The 20,358-nt window shown below is 47.1% G+C and overlaps 1 pseudogene; it reads right to left on the minus strand.

The window, feature by feature from the left end:
* Positions 1-284: 284 nt before the first annotated feature.
* Positions 285-20,358, minus strand: part of LOC133150159 (neural cell adhesion molecule 2-like) — a 40,892-nt pseudogene continuing 20,818 nt past the window's right edge.

Here is a 20,358-nt window from a genome sequence, read left to right on the forward strand (position 1 = left end):
TTGTGTCTGTGTAGCTTGCGTTACCCTTGTTCTCCGTGCTGTCCACATCGTCTGTGTTGTGCACTTGTCCTGGTTCTGTAGGGTCTGGCATTAGATCTTCTTCTGGTAGACCTGGGTGATACCGCTTTCCTGATGGTAGGCTCATGGTTATCTTGCTGTTTGTAGCTCCTCGTGGTTGTGCCCGCCGCGCTAGTGTCCTTTTACTGTGCTGTCCTCACTCTGAAGCATCTAGTTTTTCACCAGCTAGACAGCGAGTTAACGACGCTCCAAATAATCAGACTTGGTTTCTTTTAGCTAGTTTATTTGTAGAATGGCCTCAAACCATTGCCCTCTTAAGACCGTCTTAAAACTAGGAGTAAAATTGTGCGTTAGCTCAACACATACAAGCTACATCACATTTACGGTGAATAGGTTTGCATTAAACATCACATGTAACCAAACTAAAATATTGTTTCAAAATTCGAATAATACTCACGGACAAATCTTGTCCAAGGCACAACATAAAAGCTTTAAACATCTGCTTTTAACAGATGCACACGAGTCGACATTGCTTGCTGCCATTCGGTATTTGCTCTCAAAAACAACTTCCCACTGCAACTATTAGAGGGAGGTAAAGCGCTACATGTAAACGTGTTTCTACTTAAACTTATTACAAAAGGCAGAATAGGCTTGCTGGCTGGCTGGCTGCGACAAAGCACGTTGTAAAAAAACAAACCAGAAAAATAATCCACGGTCTGAGCGGCGGCCTGAGGGAGTCAATCACGGTCCACAAGTGCATAAATCAACGAGTCACATTCATGGGAGGTCATGATCATCTCACACAGCATCAGATGAAAAATACAGCAGAAAAATAAAATAAAATCGGAGTTGCCAAAGACAAAGTTGACAAAGCTCAACATGGTATGTCAGAAAGGTTCTAGGGCTGGTGTCACAAAAGAAACCAAATGGTCCTTCTGTGGAGCTCAGGCGATCAAGCAGCACCTCCACAAAGAGATCCTGTAGCAAATGTTGTGCTTTCAACTCGCACCTGCTCTCAATACCCTGAGCGTCTGACACTTCCTGGCAGAGAACATCATTGCCGTCCGTGCTGGAGCAACGTTCTCGAGCACTCATGATTTTGCCCCTCCTTCCCTAGCTCAAGGAGATCCGAAGGCATCACAGAGTGGACTGAAAAAGTGTGTTGAAAGATATGGATTGCGCCGCCGGTCCTGGAATCTTTCTGACAGACCTGTTATGTCAGCATCAGTAGTCATCCCACCACTCATACTAATGTTCTCTTCAGTGTTTACTACATTTCCCAGCGCATATAAACATTCATGTCTCAACAAATAGAATGACCTCCTCAATTCAGATGAACGCGATCGCTGCACATTTGACAAAACAATCAAAAGTTGGACGAGCACTAAGCTTTGGACCAAATACAACATGACAAAAGAAGAATCTGCCTTTTGCGAAAGAAAAAAAAAGTCACATCTTTTATAGTGTTTTTACATAAAAGCTCTGCAAAATATTTTTTTCTTCTCACCTATGTACAACACGTGACAATGTCAGCGAGCAAAAGGAGAAAGGGGGGGGGGGTACTTTGAGGAGACATCAAAGGCACAGAGCGCATAGAGATCAAGGTAAATGTTGACGATTGGTCGGTTGGTTCCCTCCGACAAAGCGCTCGCTCGGATCGATCGAAACGTTCACAGTTCAAGCTCACAGGAGGAGACCGAAATAGCAAAAACATCCATTGCGTAATGACAGATGACAACAGTGGCAACAATACTCAGCGTCAATACTTTAGAAAAAGACTTTTGAAAACAACTCAACCCACATATGCTACTTGCCACGACATCATTCTTTTTTGTCTTTTTTATTTGACGAGTCCCTTTTTGTTTGTTCTCTGGCAACACAGAATGAAACGATTCTTTCCCCCTGTTCTGTAGAAAATAGTTTGTCCATACTGAAGCTTGCCCAATCACGCCAGGGAAACTAAGAAGGTTGACATCATCGGCGTATCGTTGAGCTTCTCTTGCTAGAATGGCCCGCAAGCGTGATGATGCTGAGCGAGAGAGAGCTCAGCGGGGGAGCAATGACTCAACTGTGAATACTTTTGATAAGAAAAGGAGGGGGGGGGGGGGTCAAATAAAAGCATCATAACCGGACACAACAAAACAAGAAATATACAATCATTTTTCCTTCCATCGCAGTATGTTTGTTAGGGTTTTGGTCTGGTGATCCGAATTTTCTTGCGGGAAAGCTGCTGCCGCCGCCGCCGCCGCCGCCCCCCCTCCCCATCTATGCTATGTGTCGTCCGGCTTGGGGTGGATGCGGCAGTCGCCCTGCAGTTTGATTTCAATCGTATCCGGCTTGAGAGACTCTTTGCCAATTTCTTCCTTCATCGGCAGTTTCCTGCAATTTTCAGAGCACAGCGTGCATGTGAGAGAGAGAGAGAGAGAGAGAGAGAGAGAGAGAGAGAGAGAGCGAGAGAGAGAGAGAGAGAGAGAGCGAGAGAGAGAGAGAAAGCGCCGGCCGGTGAGCAAATAACTACGGCGGAGATGATCGGAGCAGGCAAGGAGGATGTCCATGAGACGTGGGTCACAGAACGGAAGGACTCGAATGAAAAGGCAGCAGTGATGGAAGCTTGCGAGAAATATTTGCATTCATTCTTTGGACGGACGGAGCTGTCAGTCATCATGGCCATCACGTGCGAATGCGGAGCTAGCCTGAACCTTTCGCTAGCTTTCCCAAGCCCAACGCCAACGCTTCAATGAAGGTCACTGTCTAAAAGAAATTGATACGTGGATCAACCGACACTTCCTTCCACTCAATCCAAACACGACAGTTTCAGTTGGAATCCACACACTTGGAATGCTTCCTTATTTCCACTTTCTGCCTCAGGTCGCTCATGTGACAATACCAACAAGCTCAAACAAACGCGGAAACAGAAAACCATCACGATAGCGGCGCCAACGCTCCAGGCGAAAGCGCCACAAAAAACGACCACTTGAGACTCTGCCTCCCTTGAAATCGAATATTGAGCGCCGCCGCCGCCGCCGCGCGTCTAGGCGGATCCTTTAGCTTAGCGGTTAGCATTCTGCGCTCCAAGCCAGAGATGTCGGGAGAATGGTTTTCTCCCGCAAGTGTGAGATGATAGGGTCTTTTCTAAATCTTCTCAAATTCTTTCGATGAAGACAGCGAAAGCAAGACGCCTTCGTGTACTGCTGTCAGTAAGCTGATTCCCGCTTGATATCCAGCCTCAAGAAGGATTTGTTCAGGAAATGGGATCATTTTTCTCCAAATCGCACTATTTACTTGATGATCAGTGTGAATAATTCAATCTTTGCTCTATTCACACAGTAACTGGTAACTGGTCACTTCAACGGTCAAATCATTGTAATCGATTTCAAAAAGCCTCGTGTGAGTACGCGGAGAGACTGACTAGCTTTGGCCCACCGAATGAGCCCAAAGATGAGGCACAAGCGACAGAAACATCCAGCGTCCTTTCATGATGCAAATCCATTGAAATGGGACACAAATTCTCTCGCAACAAGACAAGTGAGATTATAGGAGAGTGAAATCCAGCCAAATAAGCACAATAAGTGCTTGATTGGAGGACGTTAAGCAATCTCATGTTTCATGAGCTCATGCAAACCCAGATTGGACTAGCGCCGGCACCTTTGCGACCATGCTTTGCATGGATTAATTCGGGATGAATCCGGCGGCATATTGACATCCCTCAATCAAGTTGGGCCAGAACGACTGATAACGCCGCTTAGCTGCTTATTACGTACGTTGTCACTGTAACAAGCCCAAAGCGGAAACACAAGCTTAAGTGCCATTTAGTAGTGGTTGCATGAAGCTACACTGAAAACATGTTTATTTCCTCAAGTGGTTGCACAAAATCAAATCATCTAAATCCAGAAATACTTTTCAAGTACCGTCATTTTCGGACTATAAGTCGCACCGGAGTATAAGTCGCACCAGCCATAAAATGCCCCAAAAAGTGAAAAAAAAAAACATATGTATGTATATAAGTTGCTCCTGACTATAAATCGCCCCCCCCACCCAAACTATGAAAAAAAACGCGATTTATAGTCCGAAAATTACGGTAGATGTCTAGTGTATTCGATCAGGGATTGTCAAGAGGGCAAATTGGAAAATGAGGAAGATTCTCAAAGTCAAATGGATTTTCCAATTCATTTTGGGCCTCATTTACCCATCCAAATGGAGTTGAATTTTCCCGAAATAGACCTGCAGATGCAAATAAATGGCCTGCATCCAACCTTGGGTGGAAAATAAAGGCATATTCCACCCAAAGCCCTTGCTTCGTGCTTATAATAGTGGTCCCTTGTTTGAGATGATAGTCGAAGATTTCATTTGACCTCTCGATGAACCAAATTTCAATCAAGCCATCAAAAACTTTTTTTCCGTGTACTGCTGCAACCTAATTTCATGTCCATGAAATGAGGAAGTGAATGACAAGCTGAATTTGTGTTTGACGTGCACAATTCCAACTGTGTTTGAATCATGAACGCTTCAATGGATCGCGGTCAAATACGGAGACAACCACTTGATCCGTGTGAACGTCTACATGCAAACGAGACACGCAGGATGAGATGTTTGTGAAGAAGACATTATCAGAGACATACTGTGGTTGAAAAGGTGGTCGGGCTGCTGTTGTAGGTGCACCTAGACGGCAAAGAGAAGGTTTCTTTTCTCATTCTCCAATAAAAAGCTAGCTAGATTTGAGTCTTTCACGGGTTTGGTTTAACTTTTGCCACACAGGTCACTCAACACGTGTGCACATTAGCTTGAAAAAAAAAATAATAATAATGTAGTCGTGACCCAAAGGCCGTGACACCCACAGCAGATGCTCCCTGGGCAAGCATGAAAGTCATTCATGTTGACATTGACAAGAAAAGGACACTCACAGGTAGGCGGCCTTGCCCTCTTCCATTTCTTTGTCTTTTTGCTGCGCAGCATGCGCGTGATGCACATCAGCAGACCACAGTGGCACAGGAAGAAGCAGCTGACATCCACAAGGACAAGAAGCAGGAGGAGCGCTCCCAGGCCCAGGCCCACCACCGCCCCGAGGCTCAGCCCGTTGAAGAGGGATTCTGCTCACACAGAAGAAGAGGTCCAGTGATGACCATTTAGCTGAGCTTTGCAAATTCATTCGTTCAGTCATGGCAGTCGCAGCGCCAGCACCTTTCGAAACTGAAAAGAAAACTAATAACAAACACTTGAGAGCACTGTGGGTTAGGTATGTTGCTCCCGCACACAGAAATAGCTCTTGAAAAAAATGTACTATTACAAAAAGAATCAAAAGGAACTGTTAGGATGGGATTAGCCAAGTCAAAGGTATTTTCTGTGATTAAATAACTCTATTTAAATTGGATATTTTTTGGACCAATGAAAAATAAAACTACTGCTTAAATTCAGATTTTTTTTTCATTAGCGCACAAACATCAAAACGACAAAACTATCAAATAAGAATGTCCAGATTGCCTCACAATATAATTGTAACTAAAACAATAATACTATTGGAAAAAAACAAAATCAGATCAAGTCACATTCAGCCATGTCACATGAAAAACAAGTCCAATAAAATGTTAGATCTAGCAAAATCCATATTGTGTTTTTTTCCAATATGTTTGAGCCCTAATGAGAACCGTCCCTCCCTCCCTCCCTCCCGGCTTTGTTTGAGATTAAGATAGGGAGAATACAAGTGGACGTGGAACTTTGCCATAATTACAAATAGGCTCATTAGCATTTGAATGTCCAACAAAGTCCTTGTACAGTCAAGTCCCTGACGCGGGTCGGCTAACTTTGCCAACTTGCTCGGAAGTCACACTCACCTGCCTGGGCCAGAATAAATTCCTGGTAGCGAATGCCGACGTTATTGCCGGCGGTGCAGTTGTAACGACCAAAGTCCCTGTCGGACATCGGCGTAACCTACAAGTATAACAAGCCGTCGACTTTCATACCGGAAGAAATACAAAGCAAACGTGACAAGACAACAAGTAGGTCGGTCATGCATCCGTGTGCTCATGCTTCTGCCACACCTCTAGTAGAGACTTGCCCATGGCGTTGTGCACCCGAGTGTTGCTGGTCCCTTCCGGCGAGATGGCAAAGTGTTCCCTCCCCCACAGCAAAGTGGCGGGCGGGTTGGACATCACATCACAGCTGATATGTTCACTGGGTTGCCCTCCCAAGAATAGTAGATGGTGTGGTTGCTCAAGAACTTTGGTACGTCTGTCCGAGACACATCGCGGAGGTGTTAATAAGAGAGGGCGCTCTTAATTGGAGCCTCGTCCTACGGCGAGTAGCAGATGCAAATTGGGCCAAATGGCGGCGGCCAACATATTTCCTCGCAGCCGAGGTATTCTACGACACTTGTGCATGCGATGCTGGGAGGACAAAAGTCACGAGAAACATCCTGGAATGGCCACTTACACTCAATGTCAAGGAACATGCTCTTCTGATGCCCTCCGATCCTGCTGAGCGCCTCACAGTCGAAGCGGCCCAGGTCGGCAAGCCTCACGCCGCTGACGGTCAGCACCGATTTGCCGTGGTGAGGACATCAAATGTTCAGGAGGCCCACCTTTTCATTTCCAATAAGCCTATGACGTCTATATGGCAGTGCACGAGTTCAGTTCATTCAGCTGCTGTTGAGATGAAAATAGTTTGGGAGGTGAAACACTGGACTCGTGCATATTTCACAAAGTAACTGCACCTGAGAGGAAATATTACATCATGACAGGCATCATTAATCTGATTCCCAAGTCAGCTTTTGCTACGCTCTTACCTTTGAGATCGTCAAATTGCTTTAGATTGCTCCATTTATTCAGTTATTTCTTGACTTAATCATTGATTAGAGTCAACGAGGGGGCACTTCAGGGAGGGAGAGTGTGTACTTATATAGTATGTGTGTAGCTATATATATATATATATAAATCTCAGGACAAGAAAGTGCAAAAACACCTCATAGTGATCAGCTGATGACTCCAGGTTGCTTCTTATTTAAGACAAATTCAGTTGAAAACAAATCTAAACTGGACCATTGTTGGTGTAAATGTGGCTTTGGTCATGCTATTTATTCCCTGCAGTGTGCATCTTCCCTTGCACATTTTGCTCTTGTAATGTAACCCCCAGTTCACCAACACACTCTTTGTTGTCTCAGCTTGATCCTATTTAGCTTATCGGCACTCTTATCACAGCAGCGCTCGCTCTCTATCTATCTATATCTATCAGCCAATGACTTCCAGTGGCTCACCACTTCACACGTTGACTGTTTACTTTGCCAGCCGGGCTCAATGGGATTGGAGGAGCACGCAACACTTTGAATGCTGAGGATGGACGGAGCAGCCAGGAGGAGGAGGAGGAAGAGAGAGAGAGGACACCTTCCAGGGGAGGAGCTTCTGCGTCAGGAAACGCCCCCTCCCTCGCATGCATCCCATCCCATTCCTCTCTGCCAACTGGCGGGGTGTGTGAGCAGAGACCAGGGCGGCCAAAGCACAGCCTGTTTGATATGCAGCTCAGTGGAAGGTGAGTGGCCAGCACACAACAGGGAAGCGCAGAAATGGTGCGTCGGTTTGAAGGCTTGATGAAGAGGAGTAGGTAGAAGAGATCTTACAGAATGCATCAATAATACAAGCAAGCATCTGACTCTCAGATGGGGGGGCTGGCATGTGCGAGGGACGTATTCGAAATAGCAGCTGGAAATGGCAGCATGGTTTGAAAGTGTCGTTAGTTTTTGTCTTCTTTTCCTAGTGCTGTTGTCTTGTTTCATAAAATCCAGATGATTATAGCTGCTTATATGTATCATTACTGACGATATCAAAAAAGATCAATATAACTGAGTGATGGCAATGTTTTGTGGTGACCTTTTTCCAGCAAAAAAACCCAAAACAGCGCTGTTGTTATTGTTGTCCCTCCGCCGTCCGTCAATGATTCCATTCCCAAAGTAGCCTAGCTGTTCCTCATTCAATTTCAAATCATTCCTTGTGGTCAATTTAAGTACAAGGTCATTGACATCCTGAGTTGCGGCATGTGCGTGAAAAATAAACAACGTTATTATGAATATTAAAAGCATCTGATTATGGACTGGTCACGGGCAGCACTTGTAGGCCGACAGGCTGACACTAATTTCACCCATTCAGACATGGCGAGTGGGAAGGATTATGACTCGACATTTATGAAGACATATAGCAGTGATGACCTGTAAATGTTGGCTTTTAGCATTCAACTAGACCAGGCAAACACAGGCACTCGATTACTTTGCATCGACGTCAAATGCATTTTACAGGATTCAAATAGCCTAGGGTGGATGTTTCCAAAGACATTTTGGTTTGCTTCGTTATTGTCTTGGGGGAAGGGAGGCTACACGGTGAATAGCAGTTTGCAGGATACACAAGCAGTTTGCAGCGTAAAGCCGCAAAGGCTGAGTTATAACAATTGCTATTGGGTTTTTTTGGGGGGAACAAATTTCACCTTTAATCTAAAAATCTTCTCCAGTTGAAAATGTGTAGGTGTGGAGTCTCTCCATTTGCAGCTCAGCGGGTGTGACCTGGACAACGGAGAATCTACGCAAGCAATTTGTAGCAGAATCTTTGGGATCGTTTGTTTTATGACGTGCTTGTGTTTTGAGCGAGGCTCTGAAAGGAAAAATGCACCGGGACGGGACGGGGTCTGAGCATTACCAAATCAACACATTTGTGTTCCCACCAGAAGACACTGTGCACAATTCCAATGGCAGATGGGTCTTTTGGCGGTCGGTCGGTCGCTAGCTACCTTGTCTCCGTCCACAAAGGTCCGCCCATCGCTGGCTCGTCTCCAGGAGATGTCCGGCAACGGCTCGCCCTCAGCCATGCAGAAAATCATGGCGGCGTTGCCCTCCACCGCTGTCACATTCTTCAGTTGTGTGATGTGGGGCTCGACTGCAGGCCACGTCGAATGTATTTGGAGGGTGGAGACAGTCACCAGAAAAATAAGAGAAGATGAGAGCGCCAGTCAGAAAGAGAAGATGAAGGCTGCGCCGCCGGCAGGTTTAAACACACACAGATGATGCATGACCGAGGTGCTGATCATTTCTAAATCACTGGCTTCTGCTTCTGTCAAGACGAGGAGGAAACCCTCTGGCCCACTCTCAGCAGATTTACAGATGAAACGTCTTTCTCAAATATCCAGCCTGCCTCTGCTGCCATGCACATTCTGCCTTCCCTGATTTTCTTTTTTTTCTGGGGGGGGAGAAGAACCGGGTGTTTTCATTCTGACACAAACGTTAGAAGTGTGCTAAGGGAGATTGCTTGCTCCAGATAAGGAACTCAAAGCTAGCTTGAAAACGCCGCATGTGTGTGTGTGTGTGTGTGGGGGGGGGGGGTTATGGTTTCTAAATGTTGCATAACACATTTTCACCATCTTTCCAACGTCGCTACATGGGTTCTCAACGAACGAGCCCACACGGTTGGATGGAAGCTTTGAACTTTGTCGAGAGTGCAATTGAGGGAGTGTGAGGCTTGCTCAAAACAGCGCAAGCGTATGTATATGTGAAGGAACATCAGATCCCACAGTGATGGCCTTTGAAAGACGGAATGACATAACATCTGTGATTGCACCGGCGGGAGGAAAGCTTTCATTGCTGTCATGTCAAAATGACACTGGGAAGCTGTTCGAATTTATTCCGAACAACAGATTTGAAGGTATTTTGCTTGCTCTTTTGACAAAATGGTTTTCATGATTTTTGTGCACAAGGCGCAAAGTCGCAAGAGAAACGGACCCAAATAAAGGTTCACATACAGGAAACTCAAAATTAAAAGCCAATATAAAAAAAAATGAAAAGTAAAAAAAATAGAAAATAAATAAATAATAATAAATGAAATGATCCAGGGTTGATCAATGCCAGCAGCAACGATCATTTGGAATTGCGTAAAAAATAAAGACAGTTCAAATGGAGCTGATGGAGGAAAACCAAGGTTTTTTTTTAAAGAATAGGCTCTTGTCAAATTGGAATATTTTTAAGCAGCTTGGGACAGACAGTAAGAGAATATGCAATGTTTTGTTCTTTGCTTCCACCCCAAAGGCTAAATTTAGATTGGAAGCAAACAAATGTCTACACAGTCTGACCTAATATCTGCTTACACAATGCCACTTTGTATTCGTGGCTATTTGTTTTATTCCGATTCAAATTCAAACATTGCCTTCCCTTTACGCGTAAGCTCTTCATTTCATGTCTGTATTCTGAAGAATGAGCCAAATTGATTCCGATCATTTGGATCATGTAGCAGAGCCGACATTTGAAACACCGCAGATACTTCAGTCGGTGACCCCTCCTCGATAGTAAATTGAAATCTTTGATTAAAAAAAGGCTCCGAAGCGCAGATGAATACATCACCTTGATACGCCGGCGAAATAGGATTCAATATAAACTTGATGTTATACGATGTACACGCAACGCAACCTTGGGAGCTACGGGCATTTTCCCACTCACCAAATACTTTGAGGAAGAGCTCCATCTCCTGAGAGCCGGCCTTGTTGGCAGACTTGCAGTAGTAGAAGCCTCCGTCAACCTGACGGATGTTGCGGATGGTGAGCATGTTCCGCCCCCCTTCCAGTTGACTTAGAATGTACTGATCCGATGGCTCCAGTCGCTGGCCTTTCCTATGCAAAGACAGAGCACATGTTTTTTTTCAATGAACCTTTCATGCTCCGCCCCCCCTTCCAGTGGACTTCCAATGTACTGATGATCCCATGGCTCCAGTCGCTGGCCTTTCTTATGCAAAGACAGAGCACATGTTTTTTTTCAATGAATCTCTCATTAGTGAATGGTGTCAAACGTGCACTTTCCAATAAAGTGCCTCCGGCTCCCCGGTAACGGGTTCGATAAGCCGGGGCGAAGGGACTCGTCCGCAGCTGACCACCCGAGTCAAATTAATCCTCTTGGAATCAACCTAACTTCTATACGACGTCAATCCCGCTTAAATCATCCGACGCGCAAGCCGAGTAACTCAATTCGAGGCAAGTCGCCGGTATGACCACGCCGTAATGATGGCTCCCTTCAGTTGTTTGATGTTGGTATTTCGTTACGGATGCTTTTAGATGCCTCTGTTGAGGCCTCAGGGATTCGTTAGTCTATAGCGCCCCGTAGCGCTGCTCTCGCCGAAGTAACTTTTAATATGGCCCTGCTCTGGCCGGGTTGGGGAAGTAACGAGATTACTTCCCTTTTTTTCAGGGGAAAGTCAGATTGACTACAGCATGACAATGATAGGGTTGAAAAGAGAACTGTAATGCATTAATCACTAATTCCAATGTTATCTATATAAACACTTAACCGTACAGGCGTAATTACTTCTGAAGGCAAATTAACCCCTCAAAATCATCCAAAGCGGCTCTTGATGCGGCCCGAGCAAATTAAATACTTTTGCTCCGGCCCCGTTCCGCTTTTGCTGGAGGAGCGAGCCTACTTCCCTTTTTTCCGGGAGCAAGCCAAAATAGCAGAAGTAGGACTATGACAGCGCTTAAGAATAAGTTTAACACATTATTCACTAACTCTAACGATATATATATATATATAAACACTTAACCGTAAAAGCGCTTCCTCGCACTCAATTGTCTCAGACTACACGATATTCTATTTAATACGGGTTCAAGATGATTCAATCGAATTGTTATTATCCTGTAATTAATTCTGAAGACAAATTAATCCCTCAAAATTGTTCAAAGTAGTTTTTGACGCGGCCCGAGTAAATTAAATACTTTTGATCGGCCCCGTTCCGCTTTTGCGAAAGCCGCAAGCCCACTTCTCTTTTTTTTTCAGAAGTAAATCAAATTAGCAGAAGTATGGCAAAAACACAGTTTGGAAATAAATCTGATTCTTTAGTCTCTAATTCTTAAAATCTCCCGTTAATAAATCGACTCATCAACCCATCCACAAACAATCGACTGCATAAATTATACAAATTAGCGCACAACGATTTAAATGAGTATATACAACTCTTTTTATTGAAGAAACTTGAAATAAAATTACAAATCACAATCCTCCAAAAACTGAACAATTCCACTCACTGATGCCCTTGCAAATACAATCATTCAATCCCGGAGTAATCTTGATTGCAACAATTAAATCAGAAAAGAGGAAAATGAGGGTACCAATTGGGGGTTATTTTTTGGTGGAAATAAAGTCGAGTGATCAATTCGATCTTATCTCTATAAATCTAATTTAGAAACTAGTTTTGGCCATGAGGGGATCCCACTACCCCGATAATTTGGCTCCCTTCCCGCACGGAGATACAGAAGGAGTCGGTCCTCTCACCTAGTTTCTCAAGCAAAATTGTCCAGTCCAATTCTTTTGAGTGAATCCAAGTTAATCCGTGCCAGCAATCTTGCGTCTCACACAAAAATCTCGAAGGCTTTGGAAAAAGTCTTGAAACTCCTACCGGCTTCTGTTCATTATGACCGCGGTCAGGAGAGAGCCCTGTCGATGGCCAGGGTGGCCTTTTTATAGACTTTTCTGGCCCTTCCCCTTTTCCGCTTGCCTCTATACCGTCCAGTTTCCCACGCCTACGGCTTCTATACTGTCCAGTTTCCCACGCCTACGGCTTCTATACTGTCCAGTTTCCCACGCTCATCCCCTGCGGTTTTTCCGGGCAGCTCGTTTCCGGCTCACTCTTTCCACTGAAATTCTGTGAAAACCCCCTTAGCAGGCACCCTACTTCCTCTTTTCTTTACTTCTCCTTTTTTTTAAAACCAATACTTTAAAGTCAGACTTTGGTCATCCATTAAATCAAAATAAATCAAAGCCTTTGAATTGATCTCTTTCTTTTCTCTTTTTAACACACCCCTATTCTCATAAGGGTGGGCAGCTTAGACCAATTCTGTGATAATATTGCTTTAAGCCGTTACAGAATATATTTCAGCCAAGCAATTGAAATAAAATTCAAAAAATAAAATGAAATAATAAAACCAAGAACTCATTTGCTTTACCCTTTTTAACACACCCCTATTCTCATAAGGGTGGGCAGCTTAGTCCAATTCTGTGATAATATTGCTTTAAGCGGTTACAGAATATATTTCAGCCAAGCTAGTAAAATAAAATACAATTAAAAGAATAATAAAAACCACCTGTGTGCTCTCGTGTGTGTTCCCTCGATCAGACCACGCTCAATTTTGGTTTCTGGCAATGATTTGGCACCATCTTTTGGAATATTTTGGAATTTCAGTTTGGCCAATTCACTCACTAATACCCTACTCAGATTTTGCCCCATCTGCTGTTTAAAATTTGGAATGTCGGCCCTGCCAATTTATTCCTGGGAGCAATCCATACTCACTTTCTTGCACCATTTGTTTCCCAATTCCCATGTTACATGACACGGCCCCCTTGGATTGAGAGACAGGTAATAAATTTCCCCTGTCCACAACCCACCCCGGGGCTTAATCAACCATTTCCTCGTCGGAGATATTCACAACCTCAACAGTTGTAGATGTAGGGCTGGTGGCTGTCGCAGCCCCTTGTTTGGAGAATTCCTCAAGGGCGTCCATCAGCCGGGCCAAGCGGTCACAAGGGCCGTCAGCCTCATCCCTCTGAGCCTCCAAAGCGAGGAGTCTCAGCAAGGGAGGTGTTGAAATCCCTGCGGTTGTACTCTCCGTGTCTGCTTCCTCTCTTTCATCATCAGCCTCATCTCCGCGCTCCTCGCCAATCTCGACGTCGTCCTCGGACTCAGACGGAGCTGTATCCACATCTACGGGGATTGCTCTCCGTCGAGGATCCGTAGGTGGCGACAGCGGGGGGATTCCGTTTTTGGGGCCAGGATCTTGACGATCTGCGCATTCATCGCACGGCGCTCCGTACTCCACAAAGGTCCCATCCAGGGACCAATGCCCAAAGCAGCGGTGCCGTCGTGCAGGCCGGACAAGCCCCACCGGAGCTCCGCTGGGCTGCTCCTCGTCCCGACGCGGGCCGCCCCCTGTATTCGGACTGATGTAAAAGTCACTAGGCAGCGGCAGATGAACCGGACTCACGGTCAAGCAGCGGCCACACTCCGAATGCGATGTGACACATCGAACGCCGTTCTGCTGACGCCATGTCATGCGGGTTAGGGGCCAAATGGTGCCGTGAATATCTCCAGTCTCCTCTAGGAGAATTGTGCAGGCAGATAGGGGCCCTCTAGAGATGCAGAGCAGAGTTGCAGTAGATGTTAACTGCGCGTATCCCTCCCATCTAAGATGATCCAAGCTATATCGCGCCCCCTCTTTCACATAAACCCCGTCTGGGACTATCCACGCCACGTTATAACAAGCGGGATAACAGCATTCTCCCAGATATTTTTTCCCGACCACCCAGGCCAATTTCATATGATCCTCTCCCCTCCAGGGCGGGTCATAATCTGCTTTGATGTTGTCCACACAATTTGAGGAAGTTGAATCCCTCTTATTTTATCACCTTTTAAGGCAATGCCGCGCACCACCACCGCGGCGATTATGACACTGGCTATCACGAATCCTCCGCCCAAATATTTCAACACCATTGCTAATGTGCCAGCAATCACATCGCCAAAGACACCTATCGCGGCGTTTTTAGCCGCTTGAAGTGCCGATCCGACCTTTTCATACCAGGTGCAGTCATGAATGTTCGTCCCATGGCCACACTTGATCCAATTTTCAGTAGGAGAAAAACAGGTGCCATTATTATAGATCTTATTCGGGCCAATCCAGTCGTACCCCAAAAACTGCCGCCCTTCACAAAGGCTTTTTCGAAACGCCCGGCTTTCTGCGATTTGTAACAGTGCCGGCATTCGATACGGGATATACACAGGTTTACTTAAATTAAGCAATCCCTCATTTTGTAACCAGGTTTCACACGGATGTCGGTCGCTAGAGGGCTCACGCTTCCACTTTTTCTGTTTAGAGAAATACCTCCAAGCTGCTCCCTCGACAGCTCTGTACTTCTCATCTTGATATTTGTCTGCACAATATTCTTTCCAATTCGGCAATGTAATACATTGTTCACGAGCCAAGGCTACCAGACACTTTGTTCTATCCGTATTACATGTCATTGACCAGGGCCGAGGGTTTACATAGAGGAATGGAGAGTACATACCCGTGGGCCAAATATCTGTTTCTTTTGAATATACTGTTGCCATAAATTGATATTGGACCCAATAATTTGTAGTTACATTTAAACACGGCAGAACATATCTCTTTATCTCCCAGCCGTTAAATCCCCACCAAGTCTTGGCGGGGTCTCGGATGTTTATCTCAGCCCACGTCTGTAAAATCCCCTTCACCGTTTTGTTTGCCAAAAGACTGGTACAGTTGTGAACCCACCTAGTGCCCAGGACGGATCGTTTGATCTCATCCAGGTCACATCTTGGCGACTTTCCCACCATCCAGTCCCGACCATGCAACCCAGCATAATTTTTTTCCACTACACATTGGTCAATTTTGTCAAATTCTCCCGGTATTACTGCAAACAAATCGTCCGGTGCGGGTATTCGCTGAACCCACAAATTTCTTGTGGATGCGTACAGCTGGTGACCTTCCTGGTATTTGCTTGGCACAGCAATTTCTCTTTCTACCTGCCACAGCCACGGCAATGAATCATTCAACCAAAACTCAAAATCTACCGGACTTTTTCCAGGGTTGAATTTCCTCCCCGCTTTTGCCGAAGCTGTGACAGGTGACAATTCCTCCTGGCGTTCATAGGCCCACAATATGACGTGGTAATTGTCGTTGCAAATTTGTCCCTCGTTAAAATAACATGGGTCTAAGCCATTATACACTTTCTGGCAATCCCATAATGCCGACCTTCCTTTGTCGGGCCGGCTTCTACGTACCCGGCTAAGCCGACGCTTGCTCTCTGAATAATTTGGAGACGTTTCGCAAACCAAATTCAAACAGCTCCAACACGGTTCCCACTCGGGATATGTACCGCGGCATGTGGAGTTCTTCATCGGCGCTGGGAATGAAAATTCCCCCTGTTTCTTTTTGCCTTTATCCCAATAACCACCTTGAGATTCGGGCAAGGGGACACATGAAGCATTACTGTACCACTTTGCGTGCTCGTCACCTTCCTTGAAAATCCAATTTCTTTTCACAATCTTTTCCTCCTGATTCATTTTGCAAATCAAACTAATTGTTAGATTGGCAAAATCCTCGGGTGCCTTGAAATACCTAATATCACAAGCATCAATGCTACGTTTGGTTTGTCGTGTCCCATTCCCGAGCCCTATTTGGTCGGGAAAATGAGTTGCTTCGCTTAAGAGTTCTCTCTTCGTCTTATTCCGTTTCCCCGTCCGAACACCAGGGAGCGGAAAGGCCCCTGGTTTGGACGGCAAAGCGGTCAGCCTTCTTGGCTGTCGTAGCATCGTCGTCCAGCGTTGTCTTGCAGAAATGTCAGGTGCCGTGGAATCGTTCCACTCCACGGTGATGCTGTCAAACTCCACCGCCCAACAGGTCTGGTTGAAAAGCTTCGTTCCGTCATATCTGATGTTGATCATTTCCATCGGGTCGTGCCGGTCAGCACACCTCTGAAGGGCCCAGCAGACCAGGACGCATGCCAAAATGACCAACACCATCATAGCTGCCACCTTGTCCAACGTCAGGGTCCGCTTCCATGGCAAGGGGGGCAGAGGAGAAACACTCGGCCTCCAATCAATCGTGTCCCAATCTACCGGTTGGTAGTCGGCCAAGCCAAGCGGCTCGTCATAGAAAGGCGCGGTCCGAGGAATCTCATACCCCTCGTTTGCTCTTGAAGCTGCCCCTGGCTCTCGTCTGGGGGCAGCATATATATCCTCCAGTCCTGAGCTTGCTCTGCGGTCCCGGGCAGGAATCATCTCTGGCCAGGCGCTAACAATATCTGGCCTTGGATTTTTCCTCCCTGAAGCCATGTTCGTATAAACTGGCTCCATATCTACCCAGTCTTTATTTTCATAAATGTCTTGCGCCGATTCTCCCCGCAGCAAAGTCTTTCTTCCAAAGGCCGGATTGTTCCAGCTCTTTGCTTCACGGTGTGGGGCTGCCCTGGTCCCAGGGCGCCCCCCAGCCCTTGTCTCTGCGAGGCTGCAGCCAGCACAGACAGTCACTTGGTCGGGGAGAGGAAGTGGTGACCCACCATTCTCCAAGTCCATCATTCTCCTCCTCTTTGCTCCGAGCGGGTAGTCCATGGCCGATCACTCCTCGGATCCGACTGAAGATCTGTTACTTCTCTCACAGGTTATATTAGGTCTCCTTCAGCCTCTCCTCCGTCACTGGCTCCTCCCCTGTGACATCGTCCGAGTCGTCATTCGGCTGTGGCCCTCCTGCTGCACGCAGCCTCCGCCCTCCTTGCTGTCAACTTCTGGCACTTTGATTGAGTCGGGGGCATCTACAGTCCATTTACAACACATTGTTATTCTATATACATATACACACAAAAAGGAAAACAGCAACAAACCATCATCAAAAACCTCATAACATACCAAAAAAAAAAAAAAAACAACAAAAAAAAAAAAACTGAAACCAAAACAAAAGAAACAAACAACAACAAAAAAAAAAAAAAAAAAAAAATTCTCTTTTTTCCTTCCTTCCCCTATTCGCTGTCCCCGCCAGGGGAGTCGGACTGACTCCACCGCTTAGCCAGCTCATCCACCGCGGCCCGTCGACATTCCTCCCACCGCTGTGGCGCTGGTTTGTCGTGCCACAATGTATAATAGGCTGTTGCTTGAGCCATTTCTACTAATGCTGTATCTGACGCGGCCGGCCCCGGACCCTCAGGACTGGCATCCAGTGTATCTTCGGACTCGTCGTCCTTGCTGCCACTGGCCTGTCCCCTAGTCCCGTGGACTCTCTGATTCCTTGCCGCCAAAATTGGACACGTCTTGATGGAGCGGTGGCTCTCCGCTCCCCATCTGATGTTTCCACTCCCATCGCAGCCAGGCGTGGGACACGCCTCAAGGGTCCCTGCATAATTCGGGCACGAGCCGAGCGAGCGGTGAGTGCTTGACCCTGTTCTGATGTTACCTCTTCCGTCACAGCCAGGCATTGGGCATGGTGCCACACGTGACCTCGTCGAGCCTTGGCGCGGGGATGAGGACTCCCCAGCCCGGTGACTTGCGCCACTTTCTTCTGTGTTCGCCAAATTCTCCCCTTGGTTTGTTGCAGTATTGGGGGGAGAGGTGGGTAAATCACTCAATTCTCCCGCCCCATTCATCTTGACGTAGCTCTCCTCAGCCAATTCTGACCCAAGCAGGTCCCCGCAAACTGGATCCTCCTGTGGCCGCTCCTGCTCCGGGCCTTCCTCCCGTTCTTCTCCCACTGGCAGACCCAGGTCCTTCATTTCCTCAGCCGTCGCTTGGGGCCCTCCTGTCGCTGCTGCGGCCTCCTGTTCCCATCTTGCTTCGCGGAGAGGAATCCGGACTTGCTCTTGTTCCCCTCGCGCCCGTCTTGGATCTCTGGGAACAGTCATGACCATCGCTCTGGCACCCATTACGGTGATGAACTGGCTGAGCCTTTTGGCCTCCAATGTCACTCCCAGCGAATATATTCCTTCGTAGGGAATGATTGCCATCTTTACCGTAACCCCTACTAGTGCTGCCTCACTCTCATTTACCAAAAGGCCTGATCGGCCTTTGTAACCCGGGGCTAGACAAAATATCCCCTTCTTGGTCACATACTGAAATCCTTTGTTGCTCAAAATATTTCGGTAGCAATACATATTGCTCAAGGCCGGGTTGGTTTCCGTAGGGGCCGGCCCTACTGCGATTAAGGGGGCGTCCCTGTACGCCACCAACTGGGCAATTGTCCGGGCCCATGTCGTCGGCTTCCAAGGTCCGTTCAGCAAGTCTCCCACTGCTGTGTTCCCCCCTACCGGAATGATCGATGCCCGAGCATACAAGGCCCTTGCCTCGGCCTTGTCCGTGAAACAGCCTGCAGTTCTTCCTGCTGTATCCGGCCAGGGCCAACAAAAGCCTAAGGCTGCATAAAAATTCTTCATGGCTTTTTTGTGATCATACGCAGGCCAACCTGCCCCCCACAAAACAGGATAGAGGGTTCCCAGGGGAGTCATGGCTTTGGTGACTTGCCATCCTTGTGCCTCCCCCACTTTCAATAACTTTCCCGTTGCCATGCAATCCAAACATATGGGGCAATATGTTAGTCTGCTGCCGTCCCAAGCGCATGTACACGTGGCCACTGGTCGTGCCTGTGCTTCCATGATTAATCCGGTTTCCCACTGTGCAAAGACCACCATCCTTGCTAAAGTGGTGACTCGACACTGGTGACACACTATGGCATCCAGTACTTTGACCGGGAGCTGGCCCTCGTTCCTCAGGGCAAACTCCAGGTCCCTCACGTCGGTGGTCATAGTTGATGGCATCATGAAACCTACTCCTGACCACCTAGTAGGCAACATATTGGGTGTTGAACAAACGACACATGCTTCGTCGACCCTCGTCCAGCGAAAATGTTCCGGTCCCTCGGGAGTGCCCCCCCTCTTGACCAATTTCACTAGATCTAGGGCCCTTCCGGCTTGAATTCCATACGGCGTCCGTCTCACGATGACCGCTCCTTGGTACGCGGCCAAGCGCACGAAGGCCGGGAATGCACTGTAGTCGGTTGCCATATCTCTTCTGAGTTACTTTCCGGCTTGAATATGGTCAGCCGGTAACGGCTTCAGCTGTTCAACTCCTTGGATTCCTTTCTTCTCCAGGCGTACTGTGTTCTCATCCAAAACTGCGCTGACGATGTCCCAGCAGTCGTACTTGGCCTTTACTGCAGTGTTGCTGTTCAGGTCTCTTGACTTGATCCACACCTTTTGTCCAACGCTGAACCGACGCTTCTCTTTATGCTGGGACGAGCTGTCTTGGGCCCTGCCCACTCCTTGTGACACAAAGTGTCGTTGGTTGAGCTCCTCGGACGGGGAGGGCCGGCCGGCCCTAGTCCTTCCGTTTAGGTCTGCAACCAAATCAAGTAGTTTAGTGCTCCATTCTTTCCCATTTGCATTTTTTCCCAGCCAGCTCTTGACCAGTCCAATGGCTCTCTCTGCGACTCCATTTGCTTGTGGCGTGTACGGGGGAGAATAGACCCTGACTATTCCCCGCTCACGACACCATTTGTCCACCTGGGCATTTTTGAAATGAGTGCCATTGTCCGTTCTTAACTCTTTGGGAATTCCTAGCCACATGCATCCGTCTTCTAGTGTCTTAATCACGCTGTTCGCGTTGGCTTTTCTTACTGCTTTTAGCCCGACATGTCCCGACATCGAGTCAACAAGCACAACAAGGTATTTCTCACCCTTTGTGCCACTTATTCCCAAGGGGCCGGCTACGTCCATACAAACCGATCCCCACGGCACAGTACTCCTGATCGTCAGTCCGTCCGTGCGCTGTCCTCGTCGCC

Source organism: Syngnathus typhle, linkage group LG2 (assembly GCF_033458585.1).
Source record: "Syngnathus typhle isolate RoL2023-S1 ecotype Sweden linkage group LG2, RoL_Styp_1.0, whole genome shotgun sequence".
NCBI lineage: Eukaryota > Metazoa > Chordata > Actinopteri > Syngnathiformes > Syngnathidae > Syngnathus > Syngnathus typhle.